Source organism: Peromyscus eremicus, chromosome 5 (assembly GCF_949786415.1).
Source record: "Peromyscus eremicus chromosome 5, PerEre_H2_v1, whole genome shotgun sequence".
Classification (NCBI taxonomy): domain Eukaryota; kingdom Metazoa; phylum Chordata; class Mammalia; order Rodentia; family Cricetidae; genus Peromyscus; species Peromyscus eremicus.
Window position 1 is genome coordinate 36,378,066 of NC_081420.1, and position 17,377 is coordinate 36,395,442.

Consider the following 17,377-nt stretch of genomic DNA (forward strand, 5'->3'; position numbering starts at 1 on the left):
CCAGAGTGACGTAATGAGACCCTGTGTTATAAACAAAATAGAAAAAGAAAAGGAAGCAAGCAAGCAAAGATGGAAGGAAGGAAAAGGAAGAAGGAGAGGAAAGGGAAAAGGAAAAAGAAAAACAACAATTTGGAAACTGTAATATGAATCTTAAATGGTCTTATTAATTGGAAACCTGGAACCAGATATTGGGTGAAAACCCGAGAGATCAGAGGACTAGAACAAGCCACAGCTAACCTCACCTCACCAACTCCTCAGCCTCCAGAGAGAGCTACTTCCTGTATACTCATCCCTATATCCTTTCTGTGCCCTGCCATCTTACTTCTTGTCTCCACCCAGCTCTATCACTTCCTCTTTCTGCCCAGCTCTATCACTTCCTGTCTGTCTGTACAGAACTCCAGACCACTATGGTTAACTAGTGCTGGGAATTAAAGGCATGTGCCACCATGCCTGGCTCTGTTCCCAATGTGACCTTGAACTCACAGAGATCCGAATGAATCTCTGCCTCCTGAATGCTAGGATTAAGGGCATGTGCTACCACTGCCTGACCTCTATGTTTGATATGGTGCCTGGCTTTTCCTCTGATCTCCATGCAAGCTTTATTTATTAGAGAGCAAATAAAATATCACCACAGGAAACAGATGTATGGTGGGAAGACAACAACAGAAGAATCAGAAAGAATAAATGTAACAGTGAAGACAGGCATTGGTGTCATACACCTGCACATGAGGAGTGCCACAAGTGTCTGACAAACCACCTAAAGCTAGAAGAGCTGGGACCATTGCCCTCCAGTTTTCAGAAAGAGAGTGATTCTATTGGCACCTTGACTTTACTTCCATCTGGAAGTAAAAAAAAAATTCGGTTACTTTAAGCAACGTCACTCATGGTACCTTGTGGTGACATGGAAGGATTACAGTGTCACAGAATAGAGACTGGCAGACCTTTCACAGATGAACCAAGTACTCAGGAGTACCGAAGGTTTAAACATTCTGCTTCCACAATGTAAACAGACAATGATATTCTATGCTGGTGAAATTCAGGTAACAATGAGAAGGATGATGATGATGATGATGATGATGATGATGATGATATATTTTTTCCTGTGTTGTTGCGGCTCCTGAGTATATATCCACAAAACACTTAAAAACAGATTATTAAGAATACAAAAATGTTATTCACCATCATTACTATTATTATGCAACATAGTTTGGGGGTAAACACGTATGTACTTTGTCTATTTTGGCATGGGTCCCAAGAGCCCAGCTGGCAGATGAGGTGGAGATAAAGTAGGGAACAATGGAAGGAGGGCCATTCTGATTAAGGTTTCATTGGTCATGGAGAAAGGAGAGTCACCTCTGGTACGCTGCCTTATCACAGACAGTCTGTCCACTCCTATTTTGCACCATGATGAATAAAGCATAATTCATTTTATGCTATAACAACGAACACAGTGATTTCCAGCTAAATCACAGGCAAAACACAGCTGTAGGAATTAGTGGCCGTTAAAGCAAGCCCTGTACACCAAGGCATTTGCACTTTGCTGACGGATACTGCTATTTTATTTTTGGAAATTTGCCTGCAGCTATCCTGGCTCTGGGTTTTTGACAGCCGTCATATATTGCTATTGCCGAAGAAAATTTAACTTTAAAAAAATCAAGTAGCCTGAGGGTTTGGAATCATACTTAAAGTTTTAATAAGTTGTCAAAAAATACTTTTCAGTATTTGTAACTGGATTAAACTCTGGATTTATATTTATACTATCCAATGCCCAGTGCCATTAACAATTTGTTATACCAAAACAGTTCATAGGCTTGCTATCAGGTCTATGTTATGAGAAGAAGGAGACATGACCTGATTCCTGTCTGTTTTCTTTAGTCTAGAAAGACCTGTAATATCTTGAATATATATTGCATAGAACTATATTGAAATATGTGAATTTTTTGTTGCTTTCAATTTGACCGTGCAAATGAATTTCTCAGAATAAACTTTTTAAAAAGCTAACAATTACTTATAAGTCACTGAAAAATCCAACATCGAAGAAGGACGGGAAAAAGAGCAGTGGATAAGGAGTGTGAGAAAGAGAGAGGTTAAAAGGGAAAGAGGAAGAGAGAAAAAGGGGAAAGAGAAGTAAGGAAGGAGGGAGAGAAGGAGAGAAGGAGAAAGTGAGGAGGGAAGAGGGCAAGAGAGGGTATCCTCTTGTTAAGACAAGAGCGATAGGGCTAGTGAGAAGGCTCAGTGGCTAAGAGTGTGTAAGGTTCTTGCAGAAGACTCCAGTTTGTTTCCTAGAAACTGTGTTGTAAGGTTCACAGCTGACTGTAACTTCATCCACAGGGAAGCCAGTGCCTCTGTCTTCTGGCCTCTGGGGACACTGGCATTCACATGCATATACCCACATACATACACACATAGGAAGATACATAATTATAATAAAATCATCTTAAAAGCTTATTGGAGTGGTGGCATCAGTGACTAAATTAACAAAAAGAGGCTTTCAGAACTGATTTTTGATCATTGTCATCTGATCAAATTTGTTACTAATGAAATGCAGATTATTTGTTTGATTCAGACATGTACTTTGTCTGGGCGCCTGGTGGTCTGGTGTAGAATGAGAGACAACGGCTATGGTGGATTAGGTGTACAGACAGTAGACGCTGTCCTCCTAGAATGTTTGCAGATTGCATTATAGTAATAGAGACAAGACATCTAATCAGCAGAGCTTATTTTTAAGTCTGTATCTTTCTCTTGTGAACGTTCATCCTTTCCCCAAGATGTTTATTCTGCCTGAATGTAAATTTCTTCACATAAAAAACACCCAATAACTATGAAAAATACTGAGAAAAATAATACCTGATGTGATTCACTGCTGGGGAATTTAGCTAAGAAAATGTCTGAGGAGCATCTCCTGGAATTGTTTTGACTGGATAACCACTTTTTCTTTTCTTATTACTCATACTTGGAAACTAGAACCAACAGAGGGGCTGTAGTAGACACTGAGGACTTAAACACTTTAGGCAGACAAATAAATAGGACAAATGTCTATCCCTCGGAAAGCAGTTCCTTGTGGGTGGCTGTGATGAAAAATACCTGAGCAAAACAACTTCAAAGAAGAACTGGTTACTTTAAGTCGTGGTTTGAGTGGTCTTAGTTCTTGTGACAGAGAAGGCATGGAGAAGCAGCCTAGTTCATGACTTTGAGAGCAGGAGGCAGAGACAGGAATGAAAAGTGGGTCTAACCTTCACAGATCCACCCGGAGTGACCTAGTTCTGCCAGAGAGCCTTCATCATCTAAAGGTTTCAAACCTTGCAACATAGCACCTTCAGCTGGGGTACAAACATTCGAAACATGAGCTTATAAGAGACATTTCAAATTCACACCGCAGTAGTTATAGTATTATAGCACAAATCCTTATTGGTCTTAATAATAAAAACCCAGAGCCAGATATCAAGGTAAATATTGAAAGATCAGTAAAGGAGCCAGCCACTAGAGAGACTTCTTGATGGCTGGATTTTTTTAAAAAAGATTTATTTATTTATTTATTTATTTATTATGTATACCATGTTCTGCCTGCATGTACACTTGCAAGGCAGAAGAGGGCACCAGATCTCATTATTGATGGTTATGAGCCACCATGTGGTTGCTGGGAATTGAACTCAGGATCTCTGGAAGAACAGCTAGTGGTCTTAAACTCTGAGCCATCAGACTTCTTAACTCTACCGAATCCTCAGACAGAAATGGCCAAGCTCCTGTCTCCACCCCTCCTTATCACTTTCTGTTTCCTCCTCCCAAGTGCTAGGATTAAACATGTGTGCCACCACTGCCTGGCCTCTAGTGGCTAGCTCCGCACTCTGATCTCCAGACAGGCTTTATTTGTGAAAGCACAGACAAAAGATCATCACAACAGTGTATCATAGTTAGCCTTGACACAGTTTGCTGGGAAACAGAAAGAAGATACAGAAGTTGGCTGTGTAGGCTTAAAGCTTTGAAATTTATTCTTGAAGATCTTTAAAACTTCACAAAAATGCAGAAATAATTTTGTACATCTGTACTGTTGAAACGCCAAATGCATGTTCAACAAATGAGAATTTGAGGAGATTCCTCAAAGATGTCAATGGTTTTCTGGAGAGAAATAGACAATTTAGATATAGAGTAAGAGATGGGTAGATATATAAATTAAAATACATAATTAATATGCTCTACATAGCACAGATAACTTTAATCCTAAATATGTAAACATTTTATATCTATTTCATCACTAGGTCATGTTGTAAGCATCTAAACTATTCCATAAAAGGAAAACACTAAATTATTTGAAAATGATGTTTAAGAAGTCTTAAAAACTGTGATGTCAATTTGGCACAATCTACAATCCTCCTGGGAAAAGAGTCTCAATGAGAAACTAACTAGAATTATCTAGGTTAGTCTGTGGGCATATCTGTGGGGATTTTCCTGCTTATGTTAATTGGTGGGGGAAGACACAGCCCACTGAGAGTAGAACCATCCCCTGAGCTTAGATCCTAGACTCTGTAAGAGTGGGGAACATAAGGTGAGCCATAAGCATACACACATTCTTTACTTTCTACTCTTGACTGTGGATGTGAGTAGCTCTATGATCTTGTTACCTAGATGTCTGTGCTTTGATTAACTACAGCCAGTAACTGTGAGCTTACATAATCCCTTTCTGAGTTAAATTGCTTTTTGTCAGGTACTTCATCACAACAACAGAAACTAAACTAGTACATAGTAGCCTGTGTCCCCCCAGAACGTGTGGATTGAATGAGGAGTAGGGAAAGAATGGAACTTTCAGTCCCATTGCAAAAGACTCAACGACAATAGGTAGAATGGAAGAATTGGAAAAGAAACTAATGACATCCCAAACACCTTAGAGACTTAGGATAGATATAAAGAGTTTAGATGGTTTTCATCACAGCAATATGAAATAAAATCTGTGAATGGTAAGGGATGATGATAAAATATGCAGTATGTTGATACTTTCCAAACCAACTGCTAGCTACATGGGAGTTTACTATTATCGTCATTTGTGTGTGCTTAGATTTTCATCACAATTTAAAAGTAGAAAAAATGATTGATACCTCTCTTGATTGTAACTCTTATATTACTTTGAGTAACTAATTAATGTAAGTAATGTTTTCTCTGTCAAGAAATTTGTGCACATTCTAAAATATGTATATACATTTACAAACTTTCTTGCCTTGACCTACTCCCATTCTCTAACCCTAAAGTTCCCTTATGTGTCTCCTGAGCTCAATAGATTCTTTGTGTGTGCATAAAAAAATCTCTAGATAAAGGCTTCTGGAGAGCTTAGCCTAGGACTTGTCATGTTCAAGGGCAATGAGTGGTTCTCATGCCTCAGAACTTGTGCCTCCTGTTCTGTGTCACACTGCAGGCTGACAGTGCTTCTCTCATCCATGCTCTGTTTTATCAAGAGCTGGGTGCCAATCTTAGTTCAAAGAGAAGACATGGTTTGTGATGCTAGGCTGCATGGCCACAAGATTATGACAGCAGAGTCAATTTCTAAACTGTGGTAAAAAGTGATCAACATGTCACTCCCCAGCCAGTTGGCATCACACACAACCAAACCGATTACCAATCATGAAGAGAAACTTATCATGAAATGAGAAAAGAAAGTACTGGTTAAAAAAAATGTGAAGTTTCAAAGACTCAAAAGCTCTCAACTGTATTAGTTTCAGGACTTTAAGAGGCTTACTTATCCTTTGGCAGGATGATTTGAATGAGGCATGTTCCCTACAGGCTTATGTTTTGAAGATATGGCTCCCTCCCCTACAAGAAAGTGGTGCTAATTTGGGAGATGTTTGTAGTGGAGGGAGGAGTCACTGGGGATGTGCCTTTAAAAGTCCCTAGTTTCACCCCCCCCCCCCCCAGCCTCCACCACTTTCTTGCCTCCATGCTTTTCTGCCTACCACTCTGGCCAAAACTCAGCAGGACTAAGAACCATAGACTGAGAAACCTCAGGAAAGAGAGACAAAGCAAGTGATTCCTCCTGTATGGTATTCTGAAAGATGTCCTGGTGATCCATGGAAGGCTAACAAGTGGCACTTCAGCCCTTTTTTCTTAGTTTACTTGACTGTTATCCAGTTCTGAACTGTTGAAAAGATTCTCAAAGATGAGGAAAGGAATGTGTTCTCTCCAACTAACAGTGACACGATCTTTTTTCCAGCTGAAACTTGAACAGATTGGTGTGTTACACCGGAAAACTCAGTGTTTCACCGGAATAAACAGGACAAGCACATGGAAAATAGTGTATTGGGCATGTTTAATACGTTTATTGAATGGCATTGACTGCTCGGATCTTACTTCTCTGAGGATCCTTCTTGTCTGTACTTATTGGGCTTATTTTTTTCTTCTCTTTAGCGTATGTAGTGGTTTGAATAAGAGTAGCCCCAGAGGCTCATATATTTGAATGCTCAGTCACCAGAGAGTAGCACTATTTGAAAGACTTAGAAGGATTAGGAGGTGGGGTGTTGTTGGAGGAGGTATGGTCTTATTGGAGGAAACGTGTCACTAGGAGTGCGCTTTGACTTTTCAAAAAGTCCAAAACAGGCCCAATATTTTTTCTCTCTCAGCCTATGGATCAGAATGTAGCTTTCAGCTACTGCCCCAATGCCATGTGTACTACAAATGCTCCCTGGAATGAAACCATAAACAAGCCCCTAATTAAATTAAAAGATGCCTTAGTCACGGAGTCCCTTCACAGCAATAGAACAGTGACTAAGATAAAATATCTCCTAGTCAGCTTCCAGGCTACCTGCCATCTTTGTACACTACAAACAAAGCCTCAGTTTCCTGCCTAATTTTATGGCTTTTATACCTGCCTATTCACTAATAACTCCCCCATTTTCATAATTTATAACCATGTTATCCTCTACTTGTCAGATTTTTAATGAAGATGATAGAAAAGTCACTGTTTCCAGAATGGAACTTCTCGTCCTTGCCAACCTTATGTCTACTGTTACCACTTGATTTTCCAATTCCCTCGAGGTTGTCCCTAGCCAGTGGATGTAGATTTTCTTTCACCAGCAAATTTAAATATAATGACTCCTGTTGGCTTATTCTCCTGATAATTACTGTATCATATTTTCTTCTTTCTTTTCCCTCACTGCTTCCCCCTCCTCATTTCAGAATAACATAATCTCTTCACTAGACTTCTTGAATACCTTGCTGTCTGGTTTCTCTAATCAGTTCTACTCTTTTTTCTACTGTCAACATCTCTCAACATGGGGCTTGACTGCAATCTGAGGTTGAATTCATCTGCTTGAAAGAAAATATGAGTCACAGTGGTCCCCACAATCCCTCTGTTCACCAACTGCTCCTGCTTGGCTCATAGTTTATGCTTGAGAAAAACTAAAAACAACATGAAAAAATTTCCCTATCCCCTTGCCTTTGATTTTGATCCTCTGAGTGAGAGCAATGTTCCCTTTTCCTTGTTTTTCTCACATAGTATCCCATACTCAGCCCATGAGATTCCTCCTAAATCCTTCAGCAAACTTCCCTTTCATTGGTTGAAATATGGTTCATTTTTCCCCATGACTCAGCATGTCTGGATCATAACACTTGACTTTTTTCTGCCTTCCCAGTTGGACAGAAAATCCTGGGAGAGAGCATTTCATCTCATTTGCATTTTGGGTTCTGATTATGTGGCACAAGTGAAGAATCCAGTGTTTATTATACAAACTCAAACTAAACATGGTCTCTGTAATCATAATTGTAAGTGAAACATAGTCCCTGTAATCATGGAATATTTTAAAAATTGCAACAGCAGGTCAAGACTTTAGGAAAAATATGAAGTAGTAAGATGTTTCCTAAATCTACTGCATACACAACTCTTATTGTGTCTGAAGTCAGTGCTTCCCCCACCCCCCGGAATAATACTTTTTAATCAACACCAGACAGCCAAAACCATAGTAAAGATGGCAGAAGTCAGATGTCAAAGGCCTTTTGGTGCCAAAATATTTTCCTCAGATGACCTCAAAAGTAGCACTTTCAAATGATTTTGAAATTTTACCAATTAAAGATCACCTTTATCAAATGCAGGGATGGCATACTTTATTTAATTATAATTAGCTGGGCACCAGATTGCTTCCCTCATATTAGTCTTGAGATGACACTAGTTATTTGACATGAAGATAGTCAGGAAACTGTGGCACGCTATTTTCCATCCAGAGAATGGAGAAGGGCAGTATGGCAGTAGCTGTGGTACTAGGTGAAGTGAGGCTGTACTGCTCTGACAGATGCACTCTCTTGGCCACAGCTGCTTTCTCCACTGGCCTTTCAGGATGATTCCTGTCACAGGCTTTGCAGTTTGTGTTCTCACTGTGACTGCAGTCAGGAGCTATGTCTAGACTTGGGGAGACGATCAAGATGGGAGGAGCATCACATATGCTACTGAAACACAACAGAGCAGCAGTGAATGGATGCAAAAACAAGCTCTGGATTATTACCCACTTAAATGCTTGTATGCTGGCTCCAAAGATGCTGAATATTCAAATCAAAATTATAAATGATAAAATTTCTTAAACTTAATGTCTGGACACAGAAATTATGAAGAATAAACTCCCGTAAGATCTGTATTGAATTAACAAGAATACATAAGCCTTTTTTCCCTCTTGGCAGACATATAAAACTAAGAATAGAGGGTTTCCCCACTTGAAAGATCTCTCATAATTTAATGTGTAGGATGGGGCACATTTTACTGACAACTTATTGAAAGGATTGAGTAATGGAGGCGATTGAATCCCTGTTTGATTTTGAACTTACCCTGCCTGCCCTGTTCCCCTTTCCATCTCTCCCTTTTCATAAATTTTGTCAACACGTGTGCACACACACACACACACACACACATACACGAGAGAGAGAGAGAGAGAGAGAGAGAGAGAGAGAGAGAGAGAGAGAGAAGAGGAGAGGAGAGGAGAGGAGAGGAGAGGAGAGGAGAGGAGAGGAGAGGAGAGGAGAGGAGAGGAGAAAGGGGGAGATTACCAGTCAAAATATTTCATCAGCAATTAATCAAGATAGACAGTGTCTATGTACGGACATATCTCATGACCAAGAGTAATTGAAATTACTCTAATATAAGTAGCAGCTTTCAAGTCTCACAGGCTCATGGATAGGGAACAAAACTGAAAAATCAAAAGTTAAAAACATCTCACTGTATTATACTCATTTGTTTTCCTGGGCATCATTTCAACTGTGTGTGTGTGTGTGTGTGTGTGTGTGTGTGTGTGTGTGTGTGTGTGTGTAATTGGCAGACCTATGTATTAGAAACAGAGTCAATTTTGAGAAGTATTGCTAAGGAAACCATAGGATGGAGTTAGAAAACAAATGTCATAACTTGGAGGAACAAGTCAAAGACACCAAGTGGCAAGAATTGATTTTAGCGTCTAGCACTGTGAGCATAATAAAGCCATTTAAACTCTTAGTCTGTTTTCTTACTCTTCATAGTTCGATATAATAAAAATGTATTAAGTTCAACAATCTTCATAATATGTAAGTTGGACTAACTAAGTTTAAAGGACCATTTGAGTTTATGATTATTCAACTAGCTATTAAGTAAAGCCTATTATGACTAGGTGAATCATAGAGATTTAGTCTTGCCCTGTAGTCCACAGACTGATTTACATTTATCAAGGGTATTCCTCATAGGTGAGGTAGAAGTCAAATGAATAGGGCTGCTCTCATTTTCCATATACTTACCATAAAGCATAATCACAGTTTTAGAACATAGATTTATGATGTAGAATAAGACAGATAATATTATATGCTACTGGATTGATGAATTATACTGGAGAAGATACTGAAATGGTACTAACTCACTTCTATTTTTTAATATTTTTAATATATTATTTTAATTGAGAATGTTGATTACTGAAAATATTCTCAGATATTACTATGTATAAAGTAGGAAAAATTACCCTACTTAAAGTTTTTAATTTATTCTAAAATATTTTATTGATATGGAAGAGAGACTTTAATTTTTTCTTAATCTCTCCCTCCCAAAGAAATAAATGGAAAAAACAAAGCACTGAGTCACAAAACTTATATGTCTACCTACTTAGCTATTGCAGTGGTAACAGTTTTAACTGTGTCATGATTCAGGTGACAGTTTTTAATAGTAATGATGAAAATAACTCAAGATAATAAAACTGGATTCTTGATGACTCCTGAGAATAGGAAAGACCATTGTTTTAGTTAGATAATCTCAATTGCTTTTCTCCTATATACTCCATAGCTACAGCATGCATAATTAATATTATTTTCTGGGGACATGAGGTGTGGATTAAAGTTCTAAACTATTTTGTTTTTCCTTCTTATCATTGTATTCATTTGTTTTGTTTTTCTGATGTTTATGAAGTTTTGGAGATCAGTATTCCCTTTGCTTTTCACTTCTACTCACTGGACAAGCTTTCTAGATCAGTTCCCTGGTTATATCTTAGGAGCTCAGGTGTTGTCTAGGTGTCCTGACTGGAGGCCCACTTAGACCCACAGATTGATGGAAGGGGGTGTGCATCCTTTAGCAATATCTGCTATTCTCTTATATACATTTCAGGTCTGTCTTCTCCAGATTTCTGGAGAGGGTTAGGACAGGAAAATTGCGTTTGATGGTGGAGCACATCTAGGTAAAAGCTTTGAAGTTCCCTCCTAGACAAGAGCAGTTATTCCTTTGCCCTCTCTGAGTTGGGAGAAATTTGGAGTACTCTTCTCTTCTCTGAGAAAATGTCTTCAAAACATGCTTTATTCCCCAGCACCATACTCTGCTCTATCCATGTACAGAATGAGTCTCATGGCTGTCAATCATGTTCTTATCACTTCCACCAAACAAATTTCTTCCAAATTGGTGCTAGCATTGGTTGCCTTTAAGACCTGCTCTACCAGAAACTTTTCAATGAGACATTCTCTCACATAAATTTCACTAAATGATTCTACTCTTTACTTACTGTAGCTAAAGTTTTCCTGTGTCCTGCCTGGTCCACAGCCACTCAGACCCTAGTGAACACACAGAGGCTTATATTAATTAAAACTGCTCGGCCATTAGCTCAAGCTTACTACTGACTAGCTTTTACACTTAAACTCAGCCAATTTCTGTTAGTCTATACATTGCCATGTGTTCCATGGCTTTATCTGTGTGCCATTACATGCTGTTCCCTGGACAACAGACTGGCATCTCCTGACTCAGCCTTTCTCTTCCCAGAATTCTCCTTGTCTGCTTATCCCACCTATACTTCCTGCCTGGGTACTGGCCAATCAGTGTTTAATTAAACCAGTGTACAAAAGCATTATTCCACAGCACCTCAAATAGACCTCAATGTGTTTATTGACTATTCTCTAATTTCTGACTATATTTTTGAAACATTATTATATTTGTTACTATCTTATTTAATACTGAGAATGAATTATAATTAAGTAAAACTAAAACAATTGGAGGTGAAAATAACATAGCTATCACCTCTCTTGTAATTTGATGATTCCATTTAGATTTCTTTCATATATGTCTATATTTTGAGAAACATCTATAGTAATTGATTTCCATATGATTTCTCAAATAGCCCATAGTGTTAGTTGTCCTTCCTCACTTTTCCTCCTTTATTCTTCCTTCCCTCCCCCTCTCTGTTTAATCCTCCCATTCTTGTTTCCTTATGGTCTCTCCTCAATTATATACGCTATTTACCCTGCCTTGGAAGATCCTCCCCTCCTCTCTGTTACTTACACTATATCTAACCTCTGTGATTATATGGGTTGTAGTATGCCTATCAAAGACTTAAAATGCACTAGCAGCATTACAAGTACTCAGTTATTGTAATCAATTTCTAGAGATTCTAGAGACTACCATGGTAGAGAAATAATTGACCTTCTTGTGAAAACTCTACACAGAGTAGAACTCATTTGAGAAAGATGCCACAGTTAAACCTTTCTGCATGAAAACAGAAGGAAGCAGGATATTTAAAATCTTTCTAGAAAGAGCACTATGAAGTGAGATTCAGAGTTTGATCCATTATAAATGATCAGATGCTTTCTTGGGAATAATGAAGATATTGTTTGTTTATTGACAGGTAATGTGTTGCAGAACTGCCTTTTATGAATAACAATGAAATTGTATACTCACAAGATTAGATCCAATAACTAAAAGAGAATCTTAAAAGAGATCGTCTGAGTATTCCACAGGCTATAAACTGAAGTTCTTGTTGAGTGTTTACTCTCTGAAGAAAATACAGTGAATTTACAAGTGCAAGGAATTGTCAGTTTTTCTCTATATTTCCTCAAAGTACTAGGGAATTAGATGGTTTAAAAATCATTTGTTACCATAAAGAAATCTGTAGACATTCATGTCAGATGTCACTTGGAAAATTATAATTTCACTTTTAAAAATCTATACTTACTCTTTACTTTGAAAAATTGGCTTCTTTTGTTTCCAAAGACCATAAAAGATTGGTATAAAATTTAGTAATGTATATTTACACACACACACACACACACACACACACTTTCTGTCTGTTTTCTACAATAAAGCTCAAGGGGTAGAGCTAATTTTTTTCTTCAAAATAATGCAAATAACTATGCTCATTCATAACAGAGAAATGCTATTTTGAAAAGTTTGACATAATATCTACATCCCTCAAGGAAACTAAGGAGAGAGTAAGAGGAAAGGGCAAAGGCAGCCACGATAAGCCATGCTAGTGTCTGGTTCCCTCAGCAAGGCATCCTGTTTTCATCACATGGCTGAAAAACAGTGGAAGAGAAAAACAACCCGTGATCAGTGCTCCCCACTTGTTTATTGTCTTACACTCACCTACTATGACTCTGAAACCAAATTTGGGATTTTATTAGTGACAACTGTGAGACAAATGCCAATCTGGATAAAGGTCACTGGAAATTTTCATGTTGAGGCAGGAAAACATTGTAAGATCTCAGTCACACATAGCAGTATGTTTACTATGTATGAGCTCCCTATCAATTCCATCAATTAATAGTTCCCCGTTATTACAAAAGTCAGAGGACCATCTATGTGAAAAAGTAATAGAAATGTAATGCTCACAAAAATGAAGATTTCTTTCAAAACAAAAGAAAATTGGCTTTTAATGGACTCGATGGTATCTAGGATTGTTGTATGCCTTAATCATTCGGTCACATACAGGGCTCCTGGCAAAATGTCTACAGGGATTTCTGTCATCTGAATTCACACCCACTCAGTGCTCTTATCTCTGGGTCTCCATGTGCATTCCTAGAGCATTTATCAGCTTAGTATCTATGGGATGTCACTCCACACAAGCATGTGGGCAGTGATTAGAAATAAAGCGCCTTCATCCTCCACATCACACTATCCTCCCAATTCAGCATCCATGCTGAGGCATAAGGAAGAACAACCTCTCTAAGTTTTGGTATCTTTACAAATAATACCTGAGGTGAAATTCTAAATTCCTCTCTTTATAGTATGTTTTTAAACTATACTACACTATATAATAACCAACCCATGTTCTCTATGTTTTTGTTAGGAGTTGTAAAAAAATTGCAAAAAATTTATCAATCCTATGCCTGGATGCTTGTTTAATTTGCTGTCAAACATCTGAGTATTTATATATATTGAGAAGACAGTATTCTTATATGAGTTGTGAAGAAACACTATTTATTTGGGGCATGATCCTTTGAAGTGTCTTCTCAGAACTGGTAATGTAGTTAAGACTTCAGCAGAAAGGAACATTATTTTAACTTCTGTTGATTTAAACACTGGCTACTCTAATGACAGCTATGGACCTGGTTGGCTAATTTAGAATGTCTCTATACTTCCCCTTCTACTACAGCCTAAAGCTTACCAGTGAACTGAAAATATCCACATGTCCCATAGATCCACTGGGAATGAACAGAAGGACTTGCTCCCTCCCCCGATTTCCTGTTTTCAAGTTCCAGGGCCAGCTATGCGGGTGTGAGAAAACACAGAAGCAGTGTCAAGAAAACCATTTCCTCCAGGGACGTCACAGCCCAGCTCTCTCCAAATGCTTTAGAAAGAAAAAATAAATATGCATTAAACACCAATTTTCAACAAATCCAGAGATTTGTGGAACCCTCATCCACCTCTTGATATTGTTGTAGATATGAACAAACACGGATGAGTTAGTGGATTAAGGAAAAAGCCAATGTTTAAAGTCCCTGGAGGTGTCTAACAGTAGAACTTGGAAGCATAAGAGCAGACCAGGTTTCACAGAGATTATTAACTCTGAGTTGTGTTTCAGGGTGTATCACATGTTGTCTGCTTTATACCAAAACAGAAGGAAATAGAGGAGAAACAGGCAGAATTAATAAGAGCTGTAATAAATCAAATTTAGGAATATTTATTAAATATCTCTGTGTCTCCAGTGTTAAACTATTAGGTAAGTGATGTATAAAAAATATAAATCAAAAGGACTGAGAAATTAAATGAATTGGGACATAAGTCACTGGCACAAGAAATAAGTGATAATAGAAAATCTAAATACTATTTTAGAATTGAAATCAGAAGAAGCCCATAGAAGATGTAAATAGAAACAACCAGACACATGAAAAGTAGGTTATTTAATTTTTTTCTTTTGATTCCTTGAGACAGGATTTTATTGTGTAGCCTGGGATAGGCTTAAATTCAAGAATCTCCTTCCTCAGCTTCAGTACTAGGATTAAAGGGTTGCACCACCAACCCCTCTGTGTGTGGTGTGTGTGTGTGTGTGTGTGTGTGTGTGTGTGTGTGTGTGTGTGTATAGTGAAATATATATTCTGAAAAGGGAATTGATGTGAAAATTTTGTTGTTAAAATATCATATTGAGTTTCAAGGTACAAATATTGATTTTTTTTTCAGATATCCAGCTTTAACTAAATACTCTAAAATGTTCCCAGGTAGGGACTATATTTACACTGGAGACAAAGGACAAAGAGAGCTGATGATGCTCATGTGATATAGCTGTCAGTAAACTACAGAATGAAAATTCATAGTAGTTTGCTCTCTGACCTGTAGCACAGGATGGCCCCTAACTCGTGGAAATGGTCTAATATGACATGATATATTTTTTCTCTCTTACTTCCTTTATGTAATCGGAATGGCATTGTGGGATAGCAATTTCCTAATGGTGTGGAATCCAGTCCCTGGTGACTGTTATACTGTACCTTTGACTATTTCTCTTATTTTGTCATGATGTACAACAAAGAGTTTAAAGAAGTAATAATAATTATGACACAGAAACAGAACTAAAATAATGAAGCAAAGACTGAAAAAAACTCAGGTTCAATGAGTTTAAACCTAGGAAAAGAAAAAGGGAAATGGCAAATCTCTCATCTGGAAGAAAGGAAGATCCAAAACAGGTTGTTGGTGAAGCGCTGATTGAAAAGAACAATCAGGATGTTAAGTTTACTGAAGGACACGTTAAGACAAACTGATGGAGATTCCATAGCAATACAGATGGTCAGTCATGTAAAGAGAAAGTGACATGACAACAAGACCAAACAAGATCAATGAGGCTTAGCTGAAGAGTGGCAAAAAGGGCAACTTGGTGAAAACATTTTTCAAAATGTCTGTGCTTATTTAGGTACGTGACCAGTCAATTTTCAATGTTAGGGCTCTTTCTCTTCTGTAGCCCTAAAGGGTAAAAAATAGGAACAGTTACCAGACCACAAAAATTGTGTCTGAAGACATCCTTCAGGCAGGGCTATGTCATTGGCTGAAGAGACAAGGGTCTCTGAGGCCCTGCAGGAAGCAACTAGATAACCCTTTTTTCACTTAGGCCCTTCTTTCTCTGTTGTCCCTGGGAATGCTGTGCTCCACAGGGTAGTCAGTGTTGAGATCCTTGCAGCTCAGCTCCTGCAGCGGAGGGCAGTCACATGGTGAAAAGCTGATCTATGAGTGCAAAGGGAGAAAACTAATGCACAGGATACAGGATGGTTATGAAATTAACAATAATCCAGCACAAGATGCTGTTTTCAGAAAAGAATTTGGATTTTAAAAATAATAACTAATTTAGATATAATTCAGAAACACCTACTTAGGCACCAGGAAGATGGCTCGGGTAAAGTCCTTAAAGTGTTTGCTGTACAACTGTTCTGGGCATGAGGTCAGTCTCCCAGAAGTCATGGAGGGAAGAATCCTAATGTTGACCTCTGGCCTTCACACATACACACACACACACACACACACACACACACACACACACACACACACGGGATGGGGGAGAGGAATACCTATTAAAGTATAAGAGTCATGCATTCACCCACACAATCACCACTACACAAACTTAAGAAACTTGTTGCTACTCAAGCCAAATTCATGCTGATACCCAGTAATTCTCACACACTCCTTCTCCAGTTTTTCAAAATGCTGACCTACTTTCTTTTAGTATGGATTTGTTTATTCTAGAAACAATGGCCTTACGAAATCAGACAATGCATGGGAATTTTGTGCTTGCTTTTTATCTTAGCATGCCATATAAAGGTTCATCTTTGTTATAGCAGACATGAGCTCATACTTCTATCCTCTTTAAGACTGACTCATTTCCCACTGGATGAAAATAACATATTTGTCTCCCATTTCTCAGTAGATAGCATTTTTTTTTAATGATCACTTTTGATCATTTTCAATAAAGCCTTTATGGACACTTGTGTCAGAATTTTTATGTGTACGTATATTTTCTGTGTTCATGTGTTAGTAGCAGAGGTGCAAAATTTCTAATTTCATAAGACAATACAATATTCATCAATCTGGGGATGAATCAAGAGCTATGCAATTTTATGAGCTCACTGTTGGTATGCAGGACCTCTGATTTCCTCACATTAACTTTAGTTAATCCTAGTGAGAATGCTCCATTTCTAAGCTTTCTTCCTTTGTCTACTGAGAGTTCTGCTATGATTAGTTTAGATACAAAACTCTTTGAGAATTTATCTTATTTGGAATTCATTTAACTTCTCAATATCTTAACTTATCTGGGCAGATTAAGATTTTTCACCAAATTTTGGATGTGTTTCTTCTATGCGTCATCAAATACTCTCTTACCCTTTCTCTCTTTCCCTATTGGATGTTTGCAAGTATTGGTATTCTGGACGGTGCTTCCTCTAAAAGTCTTTTCATTTTACCTAATTATTTTTCTGTCACAAACAGAGAAATCCTGGTTAACAGGTTTAGCTCTACTGTACATGTTTCCTCTGCTGATTGATAACTACTATTGATATCTACTCTGTCATCATGCTTTCATTTAAGAATTTTTATTTTTATAATTCATATTTTCTTACTGATATTCACACTTGATGAGAAATTGTTTTTTACATTCATTTAAATATTTAGAAGATTATTTTTTGGTTCTTTGAACTTATTCATAATAGCTAATTTAAGATCTATCAT